A 10664-nucleotide genomic window follows, 5' to 3' on the forward strand; every position below is an offset into this window, starting at 1 on the left:
GCGTCAACCTGCCTGAAGTGAACAAACGAATTAGTTAAGATCTGTTGTAGTCGAACTTTAGTCTTTTTGCTTTGTTCACAGAGTTTAATTTCTGTTGTTTAAACACAAACAGAATCTATGTAAACCATATGAAATAAATATATCTGAATCATTCGTATGTTAAGTTATTTAAATACATATCTGCAGATTATTAGTAGTTTCTGTTATAGCATTATACATGAATAATGTTTTCTAAATGTACATGCCTTCGTACATAATTTTGTGTATTATAGAGAGCCCTTTGTATTAATCACATTAAATAACTTAAATAACTGGTATTCAGTCCACGACAAATGTTGCACTAGTTGTATGTGGCAATTTTATAATGGAAGAACAACTATAGTTTAATAGCCAAAGCCAGAAGACTGTTGTCTTACTGTAAATTAGAAAATTCTATGTAAGGCTGCAGCTATAAGTAATTGGCTTGTTCAGTACTATGGTTTATTAGTGTATAACAAAGCAAGTATCATTTGTGTGCTGAACTAAGTAGTGAAGAAAACTCGCAGGAGTGAGGTGGAGACAACCTTTAATTTTGGCGTATCTGCGCTGGACCCAACACTTCCTGTGATACAACCTGCTAAATCCGACAGGAGGGAGCTGAAACCAACTGACTTGTGCTCTGATGAAACCAACAGAGTGCGCTGGACCCAACACTGTGCGACACAACCTGCTGAAACCAAAAGGAGAGAGCTGAAACCAACTTGCTTGTGCTCTGCTGAATCCAACAGAGTACACTGAACCCAACACTGTTTGCAGTACAACCTGCTGAACTCAACAGGAAGGAGCGGAAATCAACTCACTTGTGCTCTGCTGAAGCCAAGAGAGTGCGCTGAACCAAACGCTGTCAATGATACAACCTGCTGAAACCAAAAGGAGAGAGCTGAAAACACCTTGCTTGTGCTTTCTGAACTCAACAGAGTGCACTGAACCCAACACTGCCGACGATACCACCTGCTGAACCCAACAGGATGGAGCTGAAAACAACTCACTTGAGCTCTGATGAACCCAATAGAGTGCGCTGAACCTAACACTGCCGATGATACAACATGCTGAAACCAAGAAGAGGCAAATCAATTCTTGTAAGAACAACAACTCTTTAGTTATTTAATTAATGCTGTAAAGCCTGTAATCTTATTCGTGCTTGATGCTAGTCTTCTAATAACAATCAGAAATAATGTTTCTCCAACAATAAATGATTTTATTATGGTAATGATATCATATGTTTCAAGAACAAAACATAAGCTGACCTGGCTAAGCAATTCCAACAGTATTCATATTACCAAAGCGGATGACCTAGAGATTAACAGTTATTGTTCAAAATGCCTAATCACATTGACTGAGTGAACTAGCCATTGCAGTGCAATAAACTAGGCACAAACAGAAAGGCTATAAAATGTTACATATACAGTGAAACATGGATAACTCGCCCTCGGATATAGCGAACACATGGTTAACTCGAATGGATTTGCTTGGTCCGTTCCCACGCAATGATAAATGGCTCTATATAACTCGAACTCAACACTGTTATAACGAACAGTTTTTTGCCCAACGGCTACCGAAACGGTTGCTATCGCTTTAGAAAATCACTTTATTCTAAGCCATAGAGGTAAACCTCAACTTTTCGTAATTCATAAGCGTCGTTATTACCTCCATCGGCAAAATATTTTTGTCAACGACTTTTCTAAAGGTTTGGTGAAATTTGATTTATCCTGCTATACGATGAATAGTGCGGACTAGCCGGGTCACGCGCGCAAGGATTTTCGCCACGCACATACAAAACAAAAACAGCATGTTGTTTTTGTTTTCGAAAATCCTTGAGTGCGTGACCCGGCTAGCCCGTGATGAATAGTTTTCCGACGTTGATTCTGTGTTGAATCAACGTCGGAATGTTGAATGTTTAAAACGTCTTAAAAATTGTTGTAAGTAATTAAACGTATACGTTGTCTTAGCTAAAAAAAACTATTCATCGTTTGGCCTAAACACAGAATACGTATGTACATTCAATAAGTATCCATTCAAAAAGCGTGAGTGATATACAATGTACCGTAAAACCTCGTAAAACTTTTAATTGAACTGCCTCGGAGTGTTGCTCTTAACGAATCCCAGATAAAGTAAGGTAATCTTTGCATAAACTTCAAGAAAAATCGGCAAAATTGATCGCGGGTAAAACGCTCAAAAGAAAAAGATGTCTTTTCTTTTGAGCATTTCAGCAACGATCAAGTTTTGCCAATGTCAATCTAAAAAACGTCCTGGCAATATCATCACCTCAAACAACAAACCCATCTCAAGTGATAGAAAAATCTCTATACTTTTTGATAAAAACGTTTTAAGCATTACATTAGAAGCATTAAATTTGAAACAAGTCATTTGTGCTTTTGATTTATATTATAGTTTGTATATGTACATGCATCTACTAATAAATAAGTAAATACATGGACTTGTGACAGTGCTCTGATAACTTGAACACTCTGATAATTCGAACACTTTTGCTCGGTCCCTTGAAGTTTGAGCTATCCGAGTTTCACTGTATTATGAAGGAAACAGTACTCTTGAGAAACAGTAAGACACATCTTGATAACGAAAAAGACTAAATACAAAATCTTATCTCTAGAAAACTTCTAAACAAAATCGGAAAAATATTACTTACACGACTAACCGCTAGTAGTTAACTGGAACAGATACTTAAACTACTCTGACAAGCAATCACGAACATAAATAAATTCTTCTAAAAGCGAAAATAAATTTAACATTGTTTATTGCGTACAAATTTCTATAAATCTCAATAAATGGCATCCGTCATCTTTTTTAGGTCTACCTCTGTCCCAAAAGTCCTTTTTCTATTTATATCGGCTTGCTCGCCTCGTCTTTTTGTCAGTCTATTGAAATAAATACCCATAGAGTTGCTCCCCTATGGCCCTTTTCAGGACCATCACTCATTTCATAGTTTGCTCGCTAGCATAGCATTCACGATTTTTTTAGGTTTACACCAGTTTGCTATTTATCACTCAAGAAATGTTTGCTAAACGTGAGCTTTATTAAACGAATAATAAAGTGATAAATAGTCATCATTTTCATACACAAGACACTTAGAGGAACACCGATAATTGGCTAGAAATGAAATAGAGTCAAGCTTAACAATTATGAATACCCGATGTACGAGTTAGGCTACACTACGCAATAAACAAATTAGGAGAATTGGGATTTAAGCAAACAATAACAAACAACCTTAGCATGAACAACATATCATGTAGTTCCTTTCTATTAGGCCTACTTGGTGAGGTTATACCATTACTGCTCAATGAAAATCTTGTAACAATTATTCCATTGGCGGTTCGTTGTCAAAATTTGGGGATGTTCGTGAATATCTGTTTAAATATTGGTTGAATCTGTTTTTGTTAGTAACTAGTTATTAAAAATTATTTTATATTGCATTTGTCGGTTTACGGTACTTTGCGCTATTAGTATTTATTACATGTAGCCTTCAAGATATGTCTTCCTACTTCGCGAGTATTAAACTCTTTTCAATACTCGCGAAGTAGGAAGGGAATACTCGTGTTTCCTTTCTTGGGATCTTTGATATCTAGTTCAGTAGGTTGTCTGAAAGTCTGAAAGTTAGTAGGTTGTCAGAAAGTTATCGTGGTCCTACCGCACCCCGATAACAGCTAATGAAATGCTTTGGTATGGGCGAGGACCAATCATAGGTCATACAACTAATAGGATTTACAAATAGTGGAGAAGCAGCCTACCATAAAGTGCTCAAAAAAGTGATTTATTTTATATTAGGATGGATAATATGCTGAAATAATTTTCTAGACCACAATTTTATGCTGATTTTGAATTCTACACCTCTAAACTCGCCACCAGACTAATTATAATGTATTACGTAATACAATAAATTAATAATATAATTTTTATAATTTACAAGTTCGACCAGTACAGAGCGGGGCTGTGATACATCAAACTATATCAAAATTTGTAGCTGATTTCAAATATTATATTATGAGATTTCAAAAATGCATGGATTTGAATTTATATTACATAATAATATTATTATGTAAATTATATGCGTAACTTGAAGTATGTATTAAATATGATTGTGAATACCACCCAATTCCATTTGTTTTTGGATCAGAATTTGGAGCTTGTTCTGAGTATGTAATTGACAATTCTCTCATCTGGCCACAACATTTGTATAATGTATTGCGTAATACATGAATTTAATGATATAATTTCAAACTTCGCCAGTTTATCATTTGGGCAAAGCAAAGAGGTTGCAACACATCAAACAAGATAAGAATTTGTAGTATTTTTGTATTTCAGATTTAATATTTATATCTTTCCAAGTTGCACAGATTTGAACTTATACACGATATTATTTAATATAATCGATTACATAATTTGTCTGCCTGTCGGTCTGATGTAGCACCGTGACTGTGTGTTATCTCTTACACATCTACAAAAAAGAAAAATGAATCAAAAGCTGTCACAGCTGTTTAAAGATTTGACCAAGATGTAGAATCCTTTTTTTCTGTCGGGTATTAGGGAAAGGTATCATGAGTGGAAATATTCTGCAAACTTTTAAAGACATAACCTAATACTTGATGTACGAGTATAATAACCTACCTTCACCAGCATTTTCATTAGAATCTATATTCTCTTCTTCAGCACCAGTTTTGTTTCCACAGTCCTTGCACTGACACATATCTGTACATTTGAGTCTAGCCTTCTTGCGCTGGCATCTATTGGATGAACATCCTGTCTTACATCGACAAAACATGTCTTTCATCACATCAGAAGGCGCTGGGTTCTGTGTCATCCATGTGATTTTGAGATTGCCATTAGACAAAGTCTAGCCATGATTAGTGGGTAGGGAAGGATCAATTGTTGGCTGTGCAACTTTACGCCATATGGCTGCTTGGTAACCAGCTTTTATTACATGCAGCCTCAGTTCATCTAGGGTTGGAGGAAGGTTAGCTTGGGAGATCCTTGAGGGAGAGCAATAAACTAAATATCTTGCTTCATTAACCTTTTCAGTTGTGTCAATAGTATAAAGCCTGCATATAAGTTTCTCTATAGAGTGCTGAGTATCATCATCTACCTCAAACTCCAAAGAGCTTGATACGTTGATGAACTCAAGGCTCTGCTTGAGCAAAATCAGGAAGGATTTCTTTCCCTTTGAATCAAATGCATTGATACTATCACAACCGCTGAGTGCATGTAGACCCAGAAGTGCCTAGCAGAAGGGCAGTGTTAGAATACCTGATACATTTCCAAAGTGTATGTATCGGGTTCGTTCTTTCTTCCCACAGAAGTAGTGTAATTGATCTGATGGAAGCTCATGTAACAAAGATATACAAATCATAAACACATCTGTATCTTGATACTTTATCATCACCGTACAGTCCGATCCTTTGTCTTCCACGATGGACTTTATATGTGCTATCATTCTTGTGTCAGCTTACTCATCATCTGATGCTAAACTCACTATATTTTTACTACTAGTTTTCCCCCTCACCCTCCCCCCCCCCCCCCCGTTTTCCCATCTACTTGAAAACTGATCTTTTTGCACTTGGAAGAAAATGCTATGTATACATCAAGATCCTGTTTGATCTGCTGGATAATTCTATCTGAATGATTGTCTAAAGGTCAAGATTACAGTTTAGGTTATGTCAAGGCCAAGACCGGTTTTATGTCAACCGTAAATGCTAACGACGCTCTACAAGAGTCCCGAAGAATAACTAACGGACCATATACAGTTAGACAGTGCCGGCACTTCTAGTTCTGAATCTAACACTGTAAGTCGCATTTCAACATGGCACAGTCGGCAGGATAAAAGAAGTTAATTTTAATCCGTTAACATTCTTTACACATAACTTGCGAACGATCCATTTTTATTTTCTACAGACTTTAAAAGTATTTTGCAGTCGATATAGTAAAGGATTTACTATTTCTTCTGATAGTTTCTTGGTGTTTCGTGCGCTGGTCCCTCCTATGTGGAGCTGGCGGTGGTGTATGTTAGTGTTTAATGTGTAGTGGTGTTTTTATAATAGTGGTGGTGTTTTATAGTGGTGGTGTTTTATAGTGGTGGTGTTTATTTGTGATAATCGTGGTGTAGCTACAGTGTTCGTGTCAAGTTTATGTCGGTGGTGTGTCGTGTTAGTGTATTTTTCGTGAACCTTCGTGTCAGTGCCGTGCTAGTGTATTTCGTGTGTCTTCTCGTGCTTAGCGATATTGTGTTGTTTTTCTCGTGCATATTGTTAGCGGTGTTACTTGGTGATTGTTTATAGTGCCGTGTTAGTGTTGTGATATTGTGCCAATCCTTTCGTTATTGTTTGAAACTAATCGGAATTTTTCCGCTATGAGTAATAGGATAGATCTATCATCTTTTCCTAAGCTAGTGTTTTCCGCCTCTGATATGACTCAATCGTTCAAGTCATGGCTATTGTAATTTAAAATTGCCGTCGATTTAGCTACTTGGTCTTTAAGTAGAAAAACTGTGTCCAGTGAACAAGTTCTCAGGTTTCGTGGTAGACCTAAGTTGTTAGCGTTATTGAGTGCTATTATAATAGGCAGTGAGGGTATTGAGCTGTTGCAAACCCTAGGATTTGATATTGACTCTGACGGTGGAAATGCTTTTGGAGATGCTTTAAAATTGTTACAAGAGCATTTCGAATGTGAAGAAAGTATTTATGTTAGAACGATGAAATTTGTTACTGTAGCACAAGCGGTCAATGAAAATGCTATAGATTATTTGCTAAGAGTTGAGAAATTGAGCGGAACTATGGGTTTTGGAGAAAGCGAGGAATTGTGTGAGCTTTTTCAGTCGCTTTGGACGTCAATGGTCTTAGTGATTCGTCGACTCGTATGCAGCTGTTGCAAGAAAGTGATTTGTCCTGGAAAAATCTGGCTTTCAAATTAAAAGCCAGGCATTTAGCTAGAGTCAGAGAGCGTGTTAACTGAAGTAAAAGCTGGCCGTTTTAATGCTACTTGTAATGTCTTGAAAGTAGATGCTGATAAATGTGCCTACGCCTCTGGCCGTGGTACGAGTAATAGCAGCGACGCTGGTGCTTATTCTGTCTCGGTAAGGCCACGTAAAGGGTCGTCTGGTTATGGGTCGCACCAACAGAGCCGTGACAGGTACCATAAGTATGATTACCGTCCTGGTTATAAGTCTAGACATTCTAGCAGATCTAGCGTTAAAAGTAATGGTTCTGGCATGAATAGGGGGTCAGTATCATGACAGATATGGTGGGGATAAGCATTCCAGTTTTTCCAAATATTGTTCCCGTGACTCAAGTGCTTCTAGCAACGGCAGTAGAGGTGGTAATGACAGTCGCAGGTCACCTAGCCAAAGGTATTACATGCGTAGCAACTCTCCTGCTCAAAATGGCAGGACTTGCTACCATTGTAAGAGAGAAGGGCATCAAGTAAGGAATTGTCCCGATGCTCAGTTTTACGTGTAACGCACAAGGACACACCTTAAAGGGTTGTCCTGATAGGCGGAGGTCTAGCCCACAGAGGCAGGGTTTCCATGGTGGTCATAATAGGAGCCCCGGTAAACGGCATCACAGTCCACATAGATACAGTTATAGGGGTTCAAGGGAAGACATTAAAAGTCCCCGCAGAGTGAGGTTCACTAAGGATAATAGGTGACTATATGGCAGCAGCAATAGTATAGTACGCACTATGAAAGTGAATGGCATGAGTAAAAATATCACTTTTGATACTGGTGCCGAAGTCTCTGTTTTGACAGAGAATTCTAGCAAATCGTTAAAGTTAAAACTAGAGAAACCCAAAAGATGTTTAGTTGGGGCAGATGGCAATAAGCCTAATGTCCTAGGAATGTCTAATGTGAACGTTCAAAGTACTTATAGATCTATAGAAACTCCAGTATATATTGTCAGAGGTTCTAGAACGAACCTACTGGGCCTATCACAGATACGTAGCCTTAACTTGTTGGCTGTTAATAATGCTTTAGGTTTAGAAGGGTTTTATCCAATTGCAGATTTCCCTTCGGTTTTTACTGGTTTGAGAACAATGCCTGGGATTTTTAAGATAAAATTGAAGCCTGGTGCTGAACCTAAACGTTTGTACGCGCCTCGCACAATTGCTGCTGGTTTGAAGGAGAAAGCAAAGTCTGAGATAGACTTTATGTTGGCTAATAATATCATAGAGCCTGTCGAGGATCCAACTGAGTGGTGTTCAGGTCTTACTATTGCTCCTAAACTGGGTGGTAAGATCAGAATGTGTGTTGATTTGACAAATCTGAATACAAGTGTAGAACATGAAGTCTATCCTTTACCACGGGTTTCAGAAATGCTTAGTCAGTTGTCGGAAGGTAGAGTATTTTCGAAACTTGATGCAAGTTCTGGTTTCTGGTAAGTACAATTAGATCCAAAATACAAACGGCTGACAACTTTTGTCTTGCCTTGGGGCAGATTTTGCTTTAAGAAAATGCCATTTGGGATTTCTTCAGCTCTAGAGTTCTTTCAGAGGGCTATGGAAAAAATACTGTTAGGGTTAAAAGGTGTCATTTGTCTTATGGATGATATATTGGTTTATGGGAAAAGTCCCGACGAACACTGGGAATGTTTGAGGAAAGTTTTGAATAGAATAAAGGAGTCAGGCATGACCCTGAAAAAGGAAAAATGTGAATTTGGTTGTGATGAAATAAAGATCTTAGGCCATGTAGTTAGTGCTGCCAGCGTCAAGCCTGACCCTGATAAGATAACAGCTATTATTGAGATGGCTCCGCCTACCAATAAAACGGAGGCGAGACGCCTAACTGGCATGGTAAATTACCTCAGCAAGTTTAGTTCTAAGATAGCTGGAATTTGTGCTCCAATTTATGCTATATCAGGTACGAAATCTGAATGGTATTGGGGAGAAGAGCAAAAGAGAGCTTTTGTTGAGATCCAACAAGAGCTGTCTAAAGCTCCGGTTTTGTGTATCTTTGACCTGAACAAAAAGCATAGGGTTTCTGCAGATGCTAGCAAAAATGCTATAGGAACTGTCCTCCTACAATTAGACGATAATGGTGTGGGGCAGCCAGTTGAATATGCCTCCAAAAAAATGACGGAGACGGAGGAAAGGTATGCAATGATTGAAAAAGAGGCTTTAGCCATCACTTGGGCTTGTAAGAAATTTGATTTTTATTTGGTTGGACGTAACTTTGAAATCGAGACAGACCACAAGCCATTGGTGTCTGTCTTGGGTGAAAAAGACATGACCAATTTGACAGCAAGAGTTCAACGCTTTAGGCTACAGTTGATGAGATATGACTACAACATATTTCATACACCAGGTGCAAAAATGTACTTAGCAGACTCGTTGAGTCATCCTAACGGTAGTTATAACTCTGTAGACCTCAACAAAAGCAGGGAAACGGAAACATATGTTGGGGCTACTGTAGCAGCCTCTATAGATACAGAAAGTCGTGAAAGTGAGATTAAAGATGCTATGCGAACTGATAATGTTAGTAAAGAGCTCCTTAGTCATATTAATAATGATTGGGAAACTCCTTTGCAATTGCTCAATGATGAGATGTCAAAGTTTTATACGTGTAGACATAGGTTAACCTTGTGCAATGGGTTAATAATGTATGACTCACGTATTTTTATCCCAAACTGCTTGTGCGAACTGTATCTAGCAAAGTGCCATGAAGGTCACTAGGGTATCTTGAAATGTAGACGCCGTGCGCAGGCCTACATTTGGTGGCCTGGTATCAATAACGACGTTGAGAATTTTGTGAAAAGCTGCAATACTTGCATCTGTCATAGTGGTATTAGACACCAACCAATGGTAGAAAGCGAATTGCCTTTCTGCCCTTGGGAGGTAATAGACTCTGACATATTTGTCTTTGAAAGCAAATTGTATGTAGTGATCATTGATTACTACTCTAGGTGGATTGAGGCGTTACCTGTACACTCCCAGACATCTGGTGCAGTAATATATGTTATGAAAAGTGTATTTTCTCGTTTTGGTGTACCTAAAATTGTACGGTCGGACAATGGCAGGTGCTATGATAGCGATGAAGTTAGAAACTTTGCCGCTAGATATGTTTTTCAGTTGGTTATGAGTAGCCCTTGCTATCTTCAGCCTAATGGATTAGCCGAAGGTGCTGTCAAAATAGTTGTAGTTGAAGAATGAGGATAAGATCGAAGCCTTGTCAGTCTATAGAACTACTCCGCTGTCAACTGGGTATTCACCGGGCGAACTCATGTTTGGCAGGGCAGTAAGGTCTACGTTTGGACTGCCCAGGTCTCATCAGGTGGATTACGAGAAATTTGAACAAAAAGACGAAAACAGGAAAACAGAGATTAAGCGTAACTTTGATAAAAAGTATAGAGTTTCAGAAATGCCTGAATTGAACGTCAATGATGAAGTTTGGGTCAAGTCACCATCTGATGCCAGGGCTGGGGGTATTGTGGTCCGCAAGGATCCTTTACCAGACAGTTACTGGGTGAGGATAGGAGACAGAGAGCTCCGGAGAAACAGGAAACATTTGTTTTTGCTACACGAAAACGAGTTTGATAGATTTTTTGGAAATGATCTGGGTAGATGTCTAGAAGACACGAAGTGTCCAATAGTACCTGGCTTTCTGCCTAACGACAGTGGTGAAGAGG

This window comes from Watersipora subatra, chromosome 7 (assembly GCF_963576615.1).
Source record: "Watersipora subatra chromosome 7, tzWatSuba1.1, whole genome shotgun sequence".
NCBI lineage: Eukaryota > Metazoa > Bryozoa > Gymnolaemata > Cheilostomatida > Watersiporidae > Watersipora > Watersipora subatra.